This window comes from Cornus florida, unplaced genomic scaffold, assembly GCF_030987335.1.
Source record: "Cornus florida cultivar Cherokee Brave unplaced genomic scaffold, ASM3098733v1 CherokeeBrave_3.0.0_Hap2_Chr06, whole genome shotgun sequence".
In the NCBI taxonomy this organism is placed as follows: domain Eukaryota; kingdom Viridiplantae; phylum Streptophyta; class Magnoliopsida; order Cornales; family Cornaceae; genus Cornus; species Cornus florida.
Window position 1 is genome coordinate 106636122 of NW_026775576.1, and position 10611 is coordinate 106646732.

Genomic DNA, 10611 nt, shown 5'->3' on the forward strand with positions numbered 1-10611 from the left:
GTTAGTTAAATAACAAGATATCCCTCTTTTTTAGTGTCCTAAATGCAGCATTTATACTATATGTAACAAGAGGTTCATGGTTGGCTAATGCAACCTAATAAGGCTCAGTCCCCAAATCTTCAAACCTCTGGTCACTTCCTTTCTCCCCGAGGAAGTGAAAGTGGGTCATCTTGGGTTGGTGATTCGAGCGAGGGAGGTTCCACTGCGCTACCACTGGCTCCGGCATACGCCAGTGTCTAATGGGCGGCCAGCATACATACCCCCTCTATCTAACTTACAAGGTTAAATAGGGTTATGTGATGCAAAATAGTGTGTGCCGTTAAAAGAGAGGCAAACATGCTTTTATAACAATATAATAATTATTTAAAGCATATAAATAATTCAATAATATTCAGAACTAATAATAATTCAATAATATGAATAAAAATAATATTTTTGAGATTTAATGAATAAAACATTATGGTAAATGGGTAAAAATGAATATTATCATATTATCATTAAATAAAATGCAATATGATGCAATAAAAGGAATGCAATATAAAAATGTTTTTTTTCGGCTTAAACCCACTTAAGCATATGTGAGAGGTCCCCAGCAGAGTCGCCAGTTGTCGCGCCCTTTTTCTCCACCCTTTCGATATAAGGGTTATATTAAACACTTAATGGGTCAGAAAAAAAGGGTTTAATGCGATGGAGTGACTATGGTCAAATTATTATTTATTTTGGAGTCGCCACTTAACATAGGTTTTATTGGTGTGTTAGGTCATCCTATGATGTCTAAGGACTAAAAAATGATATTTGAGTATTATTTATTTGACATCCATTTTAGTCTACGAAAACCAGATTAATAGGTCCGGGAGTTTGATTGTGCATGGGGAAGGTGTTAGGCACCCCATGACACCCGTAGAACACGGTTACCTTATTTTTTTATTGCATTCCCGAGAAGAAATATATGTTTAGTTTTTAAAAAGATATTTTATTTAATAATGCTTTAAAGACTCTAATCTTATCTATAGGAAAATAAGATGTTTGAGATATGTATATCTAAACATACGAGTTTTATAAGAGAGATTTTAGTTATTGATGTGACCGAACCTAGGAGTGACCTAGGTTGCCTACATACCCCATTTCATAAAAGGTGAGGATCAGGTCAAATGTAGTTCAACGAGTATTTAATAATTATTTTAGGAGAAATGTTTCTAAGAGAAAATATTTTTTTAATAACTCGTTGAACTACATTTGACCTGATCCTCACCTTTTATAAAATGGGGTATGTAGGCAACCTAGGTCACTCCTAGGTTCTGTCACATCAATATCTAAAATATATATTCTCTTATAAAACTCGTATGTTTAAATATACATATCTTAAACATCTTATTTTCCTATAAATAAGATTAGAGCCTTTAAAGCATTATTAAATAAAATATCTTTTTAAAAACTAAACATATATTTCTTCTCAGGAATGCAATAAAAAAATAAGGTAACCGTGTTCCACGGGTATCATGGGGTGCCTAACACCTTCCCCATGCACAATCAGACCCCCGGACCCATTAATCTGGTTTTCATAAACTAAAATGGATGTCAAATAAATAATACTTAAATATCATTTTTTAGTCCTTAGACATCATAGGTGACCTAACACACCAATAAAACCTATGTTAGGTGGCGACTCCAAAATAAATAATAATTTGACCATAGTCACTCCATCGCATTAAACCCCTTTTTTCTAACCCATTAAGTGTTTAATATAACCCTTATATTGAAAAGGTGGAGAAAAAAACCGGGCGCGACATTAGGGATGGATTAAATCAAAATGCTAATTCTTACCTATTCATACATATGGAATGGATTAACTAAAATAGTTAAATCCTACATGGATTCATGTCTTGTAAACTAGAACAGTTGAACGACATATTGGATGTTTATTTTTTATTTGATGTACTGTTTTAAATGTTGCATCATTTATGGATAATATGCATTATATGCACCGGTATGGGACGATGGCATATTAGGGATGGATTAGATCAAAATGCTAATTCCTACCTATTCATACATACGGAATGGATTAACTAAAACAGTTAAATCCTACATGGATTTATGTCTTGTCGATAAAAACAGTTGAACGACATACTGGATGTTGTTTTATATTTCTGTATTAGGAAGGATTTATATATATATTTATGGTACCGCGATATAAGTTTGAGTCTCGGAGTTAATGGTTAGAGCGCGTATGCAGTGGATGCGTAGCTGGCTATGATAGGTTGAGGTGTACCTTGTTAGGTCTAGGTATTCATGTCCACCTCTTGTGCGTTTTTCATATTGCCTTTTATTCAGGTTGAGACCCGCTTTGTAGTCCAATGAATGTCCCTTAGTGTGGATATATATATGTATGGACTAGATAACTATTGTTGAGATATCTAGAATGTATTTGTGTATCGAGTCTCTGTTTGGATTGTAATTAGAATAGAACTTGTTCGTAGGCCTGACCCATTTTTATTTTTCAGGTATCGGATGGTTCCAGTCTTAGGGCTTGTTCGGGCTGAGCAGAGACGGTCATTTACTCTACCGGCGACGTATGATTTCATTCCATGTTCTAGTTTTGGATTTTATCTTTAGTTATTTATTTTCAATTGAGATTTTATTTAGAGGTCTACTAGATGGATTCCTGAATTATGCTCTTGGAAGTTTTGGAAAGGTTGGATTATATTAATCTTTATCGTTTGGAGGATTTTAATATTTAGAACTCTTTTCAACTTTTATTATTTAATTTATTAATTCATTTTTGTATTCCGTGTTTAATTACATATTAATTATCTGGTATCCCTCGGATCTGTGCTCAGACTTGATCACCCGTTGCTTTAGAATCGAGGGGTATCACATATACGCTCCCTAACCATCGATCCTGAGACTCAAGCTCATATCGTGGTACCATAATCATATATATATATAAATCCATCCAAAACCAAGGTAATGTTATTCAACTGTTCGTTGACCTGACATAAATATAAGTAGAACTTAACGTCTTTGGTTAATCCATTCCCTTATAAACAGATAGGTAGGACTTAACGTCTTTGGTTAATCCTACATTAAAATGCCATCGTCCCATACCGGTGCATTAAATCATACAATTCAATTCATGACGTACAAATATAAAACGATACATCAAATAGTCCAGAATATCACGAGTAATATCATATATTCAATTATTGTATTTATCTAAACAATAAAACAGTTCTAAGTAGTATGCATTTAATTACAGAATATGAAATTAACATGCACCTCAAATAGACTGATTAAACCTCCAAAGCATAACTAAACTATTTAACTCAAGTATTTGACTTAAAACAGTTTAATATCATATATCCATCCATTAATTAATCCTTAAGTTAATTACTTTATAATTAAGCAATAACAACTCTAAATAGCATGCATTAAAATTTACAATTTAAGAAATTTACATGCATCTCAAATAGATTGTACAATCCTACATAACATGATTAAACCATTTAAAATCCAATTAGTTGATTAAAATAGTTTACTACAAATACTCCTCCATAAATTAACCCCTTACGTTAATTAAATTCCAAACTTAGCAGTCTATTGAACATTATATATTCCAGTCTCTGTTTAGGGCAATTTATCCCAATTTTACACCACTAAAACAGATCCAAACATGTCCTAGGCATAAACCCAAAATCCCTGCTCTGAGCCCAAACCGGTCGACGGTTTTCTCCCATGTGTTTAACTGGTTTACACAAACCGATTGATGTAAAATTCCAAATGTCAACTGGTTTCCTTAAACCGGTTGACATCTAGCCTGTAGAAGTCGACGTGAAGCCTCGTTATTTGTCTTCTCCGATTATGTTCTCCTCTGTTAAGGTTCCTAATGGTACTGTTTTACGTCTTAATTAACCCTAAACATTATTTAAAGCCTCCACGCATAATTTAAACAAATTATAATCAAGAATCATGCAAGAAATTCAAAGTTAATCAAACATATACATATATACATAATCTACTATAATTTATCTTTTAAGCATGCATACATGATTAATTTTACTGATTAATGATCATGAAGTTGTCCTAGGCATGCACAGAACACAGATCAAATGGATATAGATAGAAAGAGAACTTGCCTTTGAGATTTCGAATTAAAATCTCAAAGTCGTTTTTCTAGATTTTTTCGGCAACCCTTGATTGTTTTCAACTCCTCTGTTGCCCTTGGTTCAACTCACGAATAACACCCCTTCTTCCTTTCCTTGGTTCAGCCTTGGTTCTTGACCAATTCTTCCTTTCCTCCTCTCTCTGTTCTCTCACCAACTCTCTATTCCTTCTCTACCTCCACTATTACGTGAATAGGGTTCTATAACCCTTGGCAGATACAACTTATATATATATATATTATAAAGTAACCCTAATCCCAATCAATTATTAAGTCAGCTATCTCAAGGGAAAATAAAATAAAATAAAATATACGATGCATATAATAAATATGTTTTACAGAGATTAATACGTGATATATATATATATATAACTATATATATATTGATAAAAATTATAATAAAATATCACCTCCTTATATATACATATATACCCATATATATATGCATAACTTCCCATGGATAATCCCTATACCCATTTAGTGGCCTATCAAAGTAGTCCATGTAACTCAATTGGATGGTCCATTCCTATTATCCAAAATCATTTAAAACAAAATAAAACCAAATAAAAATACCCATTTAAATCTTAATAAATAAATTATAAGTACGCACCTAACATTTAAGCAACCCAAAACACATCATCAATCATACAATTTAATTAGCCAATTATTTTAAATAAACACATAATCAATTAATTCAAATAAACAATTAAAAAACTAAATAAATAGCCAAGAAAATTAATTAAATAATTAAAAATGCAATTAAATCAATTAATTAAATACCAAGACTATCATTTTAAAATTAGGGGTATTACATTCTTCCCCCCTAACAAAAAGAATTCCGTCCTCGGAATTCGCTTACCTTCTTCTAGTATTTTAGAAAACTGCGAGCGAATGACATCCTCCCGTTTCCAAGTAGACTCAGCCTCATTATGGTGATTCCACTGGACACGCACCAAAGGTATAATCTTATTGTGAAGAATTTGATCCCGACGGTCGACAATACGACACAGTGGCTCCAAATATGTTGCATCCGGTTGCAACTCAATCTCTCCAACATCGATATGCTGATACCGATCCTCATCTCGCAGAAATTTCTGCAACATGGAAACATGGAACACATTGTGCACATTATCCAAATGATCCGAAAGTGCCAACCGATAAGCTACAATGCCAACTCGATCCATAATCATGAATGGACCGACAAACCATGGTGACTTCCCTTTCTTCCCAAAGCGCATTACTCCTTTCATAGGAGACACCTTGTGTGATACCCCCTAATTTCAGAACACGGGTTGATCAAGTCCGCGCACAAAATCAGGGAATATCAGCCAATTAATAATAAACAAGCACAGAATACAAGAGAAAAAAACAAATAAATAAATAAATAACATTGAAAGGGAAATCTAAATTAATAATTAAATAATAAATCCTCTAATACAATAATCTCCAATAAATTCTCATTATAAGAATAAAACCTCTAGAGTACAACTTGTGAATCTATACAATGTGGACCCCTAATAAAAAAACCCAAACTTAAGACGAAATAAATAAACGTCTAACTCAAAAATAATAAATAACAAAAACATAGTGGAGGTCCTACGTCTATGACACCGGAAGAGTGATGAAGTCTGGCCTCTGCTCTGCACGAGCTGACTCTACGTCTGGAATTGTAGAGGACCTGGAAAGATAAAAATAAAGGTGGGTCAAAACTCATGAACAAGCCCTTTCTACTACATCCCAAATAGAGACCTGATAAACGATATATCCTAGCCGACTCATGCAATAATTACGTAGGTCAATATACATAAGTATACATACTATAGACTTTCACTGGATTATAAGACAGCCTCAACCGGATAGTAGGTCTCATGCAAGCGCACACAAGGTGGTCACGAGTACTTCTTCTACCAGGGCACACACATCCCTATAACCAGTTACTCATCTCATCTGGCACTATACGCCAACCCTAACCATCGATCCCAAGATCTCAAACTCGTATCATGGTACACTTTCAAAATATACATATGCAAGTAATTTTAGCCATATCCTGACAATGGCACAATCTAAAGTCATAACTATATCCTGACAATAGTATGACAAACCGTATGAGGCTGTGCTTATTTGCCAGCTCACACAGGTATCAACGAACCATATCGTAACAATTGTGTTTCTAAGACCATATCCTAACAATGGTCCTCCTATCATACACTTCTAAACAAGTATGTATACTTTATATACATATACATTCACATGCATTACCATACCATCATCTATAGCAGTCTAAATAACAACATAAGCTTTTACAACTATCATACGAGTAACTTGCAACAGGTAATACCCCTAATTTAAAAAGGATAGTCCTAGTATTTCCTTTATCGGTTAAATTTCACTTTTTAATTGTTTATATATATATATGTGTTTATTTAATTGCTTTTACTTTATTTACTTGTTTTACTTATTGATTTAGTTGTCGTTAATTTATTTAATTGTGTTACTATTTCACTTTTTGATTTAACTAATTATTTAATTGTTATTTAATTATTTTGTGGTACTTCATTGTTTTAATTATTGCTTTAATGTTATGTTTTAATTAAATTTAATTAGTTTTATCGTGACTGTAGGATTGGTTGCATATATAGGTTACATAGTTTCTAGCCGACATTGGTATTAACCTAGGTTTCTGTATTGGCCGAGTAAATCCAGTTAGGGTTTAAGAGAGCCTACGATTAGTGTGGCCTATAAATACTCACCTAGGATGTCTGCCTAGGGTTTTAGAGATACACTACGACATAGTAAGGCTGAGAGAAGTTTGGAGATGGTTGGGAAAGAACAGAGAACAAACAGAGGATTAGCCGGAAAATTGAGACGAATGTCGGTGTAAGGCAAGTATCCTTACTCTCTCCCTTAGGCTTCATATTCTTTGCATTCTTAAACAGTTCTAGGATTAAATTGAATTAATTAAAAAAAAACGTTTTCTGTTCATGCTAAAACTGAAACATATCGGTATGTGTTGTATGCTTGGAAACCTGTTAAAACATGAACTTTACTTGCATAAATTTTTGTTTAAATTCATGTTGGTGATGTAATAAGGGCTTAAACATAGGCTGGGAATATATAGAGGTTCAGTTTCAACCTCTGGAAACCATAGTAGAAGGATATAGAAGGTGCAGAAGACGTCGGAATCGGAGAAGACGAGGCAGAGAGGGAGAGAGCCGGCTCTCCCTAGGAGGGAGTCGGCTCCTTTAAAGTTGGAGGCGGCTCCTTTTGGTTTGGAGCCGGCTCCAATGCTAAAGGAGGCAGCTCCAAACTTTAGGGAGCTGGCTCCTTTATGCATTTTTCATTTTTTTTTCGTTTCCAGTCAGTTTTGGTTACCGTGGTTGGTTTTATGTGGTTTTAGTTGGGTTTTGCGATGCATGTGGGATGTATGGGTGATGCTTAGAGACATAATTAAGGTCCCAAGAGGTATTAATAAACTAATTACTTGGGTAGCTCGGACAGTAGATGGTTTAAATCAATTAATACACTATTTAGAGTTTAAAGATTCTGTTAGCAATTTTCTGAGACGGATAATATAATTAAAACATGTTTCACTTCATATCATGATCATGTACTTGAATTATATTTGTTTTGGATGAGTTGGTATCGAGTGATTTAGGTTTTAAACAAACTTAGCACTACTGAATTCTGGGAACACTATAAGTGAAGCATATCTGTAATTCTATTTTTAATGTTTTCCTGATTACGGTTAGTATCAATTGTTGGAGTTATGAACTTAGTTGATATTTACTTTAATATTTGTACTATCAACTGCTGGTTGTTGTAAGCTATTAAGATTTATACGTAATAGTATATCGGATTTTATGGAACTGTATGTACTGAGCATGTTTATGTGTATACTTTTACTCTACTTATCGATGCTTACATTACTACTGTTGGTATCAATTATTGGATGTATAGATTTAGTTGATAATTATTTTAGTTGTCTGTATTATCAACTGCTGAATGGTTGGAGTATGCACCGGTATGGGACGGTGACATACTTGGGACGGTTTGGATTCAAAATACCAAAACCTACCTACTCTGGATTTATGAATGGATTAACCAAAGGTTAAGTCCTATTAAATTGTAGTGTCATGGCAACCACTAGTTGAGCGGCACTACTAGGATACATGATGGATTTTAAATATATTGTTATGGTACCACGATATGAGCTTGAGTCTCAGGATCGATGGTTAGGAAGCGTATATGCATTGGGATGCATAGCTGGATACGATGGTTGGAGATGTACCCTGTTTAAGCTTAGGTACACATGCCCACCTAGTGTGCGTTTTTAGCATGTTACCTCTATTCAGGTTAAGACCGGCCTGTAATCTAGTGAGAGTCCTTTAGTGTGACTAAATATATATTTACGGACTATTAGCTATTGTTGAATTGTTTAAGGTGTACATGCGTATCGGGCCTCTGTTTGAATTGTAGTAGTATAGAACTTGAGCATGGGCTTGACCCACTTTTATTTTTCAGGTACACGACAGTTCCATACTTAGATGTGTTCGTGCTGAGGAGAGGTTTCTACTCACTCTACTGACGACGTAGGGTTTCTCTCCATAGCTTATATCAGGATGTTATTTCAGTTGTTTTATTTCAGTTTGGATCAATTATTAGGGGTCCACTAGAGATGGATTCCCGAGTTGTTTAAATCTATGGGAGGTTTTGGATTGTTGGGATTTAAGTATTTATCTTTAAAGGGATTATTTTAGTTTCTGTCAGCTTTTAATATTTAATCTTATTTTATTTTGTATTCTGTGTTCATTAAAGTATTTAATTGTCTGATATTTTCCTCGGGTTTGGGCTTTGACCTGATCAACCCATGTCTCGGATATGAGGGGTATCACACAACACAAGTAAAGCCTTAGCTACTAGACCCCTATGATAATTATTATATATTTATCTGCTATCAATATTAAACTATTTAAGCTTTTTGTTGCGATATATAAGTAACTTGCAGTGCAAGAGAAATTATAACTACAATGCATGCATGATTTATTTCACATAATAACCTCCACCAACAATGTTGTAACATTCTAGAAAATAAAAAAAATAAATAAAATGAATATTAAATACATAGTTCACAACTTAGTAAAATCATTATAATGATATACTATGTCCAAAATAGATGATCTGCCCACGTAAGAAAATCATGTTTAATCATGGGAGTGACTTTCAGTCCCAACAAGCCTATGGAACTAATCAATCAAGTTATTACAGCAAAGGTAACCAAAAATCCCCAAACTTTTTTCCCCAAATGGGTGTCAGTTTTTCCAACAGAAGGTCACGCAAAAGACACCTTTCCTCTAAGAAATAGGAAATGGATTTAATGGGATCAGAAGACTCGGCATTAAACCCAAACCCAAATCAAACCAATTGGCTTCTTCAATCAAATTAGTTCCTAAAGTCTGTATCTAAGCTCCATAGCATCCCAATAGCCCATACTAAGCACGGTTCATGATTTTACACCATTGAAACATCGATAATTGCATTTAAATTAAAAAAAAATAACAACTAAAATCATGAACAAATATATAAATAAAATTTTAATTATTTCTCTGTTACGATCTATTACCCACAAATAAAAGTTTAATTTAATATGTGATTAATACCCTAAAGCCGTTCAACAGATGTATTGATCACGAAATCAACGAGGATAAGAAAACCAATGACTTTCCTTTTAAGAATTTCAGATCAAAACTCTTTTCTTCTCCGATTTCCCCTTGACGCCGGCGGCTTTTGGGTGGCCGTGGTCTACCTTTGTTGCTCTGAGTATCACCCATAACAGCCTCCTCCTAAGCCTCTTGGTCCGGCCTCACCACTCTCCCCCTTTCTCTCTTCCTCTTTCTCGCGCCGCCCTCTCTCTGTTCTTCCTGTTTCGTGACTTTCCAATACCTAGTTGTATAACACTTTACTTAGATATATAAATAAATATATAATATAATAAACCTAGTAACCTACTTCTAATACCACAACTAGCAGACTCCAAAACCTATAACAACTAAACCACGTGTCATTTAAAGGCTTTAAATATAAATATAATACTTTATAAACATACCAATCTGCCACCAAAAGCTTGAAATATAAAACTTTAATAATACAAAAACAAAATTAAATAATAATAATAAAGATACAATAATCATTACTGTGTAGTGTAAACCTTTTTATATATATATATGCGTATATATATCCATATATTTATATATATATTTACATATATATATATCCATCCATCCATACAACTAACTAAAAATAAATAAAATAACGCCAATAAAAAAAACTTACAATTAACTAAAGAGTTTCCACTAAATAATTAACTTTTAAATGTCAAATAAATACACTCCAAAATGAATTTCATAAACAATTCAATTAGTCAAGTAGATCAATAAAATTAAATAAAATTAACA

At 33.5% G+C, this 10611-nt stretch overlaps 1 long non-coding RNA gene across 1 annotated transcript; it reads right to left on the bottom strand.

The window, feature by feature from the left end:
- Positions 1-5544: 5544 nt before the first annotated feature.
- Positions 5545-10119, bottom strand: LOC132313720 (uncharacterized). Its single transcript, XR_009483460.1, has 2 exons — positions 9817-10119; positions 5545-5837 (listed from the first exon to the last, which is right to left on the bottom strand). It is a non-coding gene; the product is annotated as an uncharacterized LOC132313720 (long non-coding RNA).
- Positions 10120-10611: the final 492 nt, after the last annotated feature.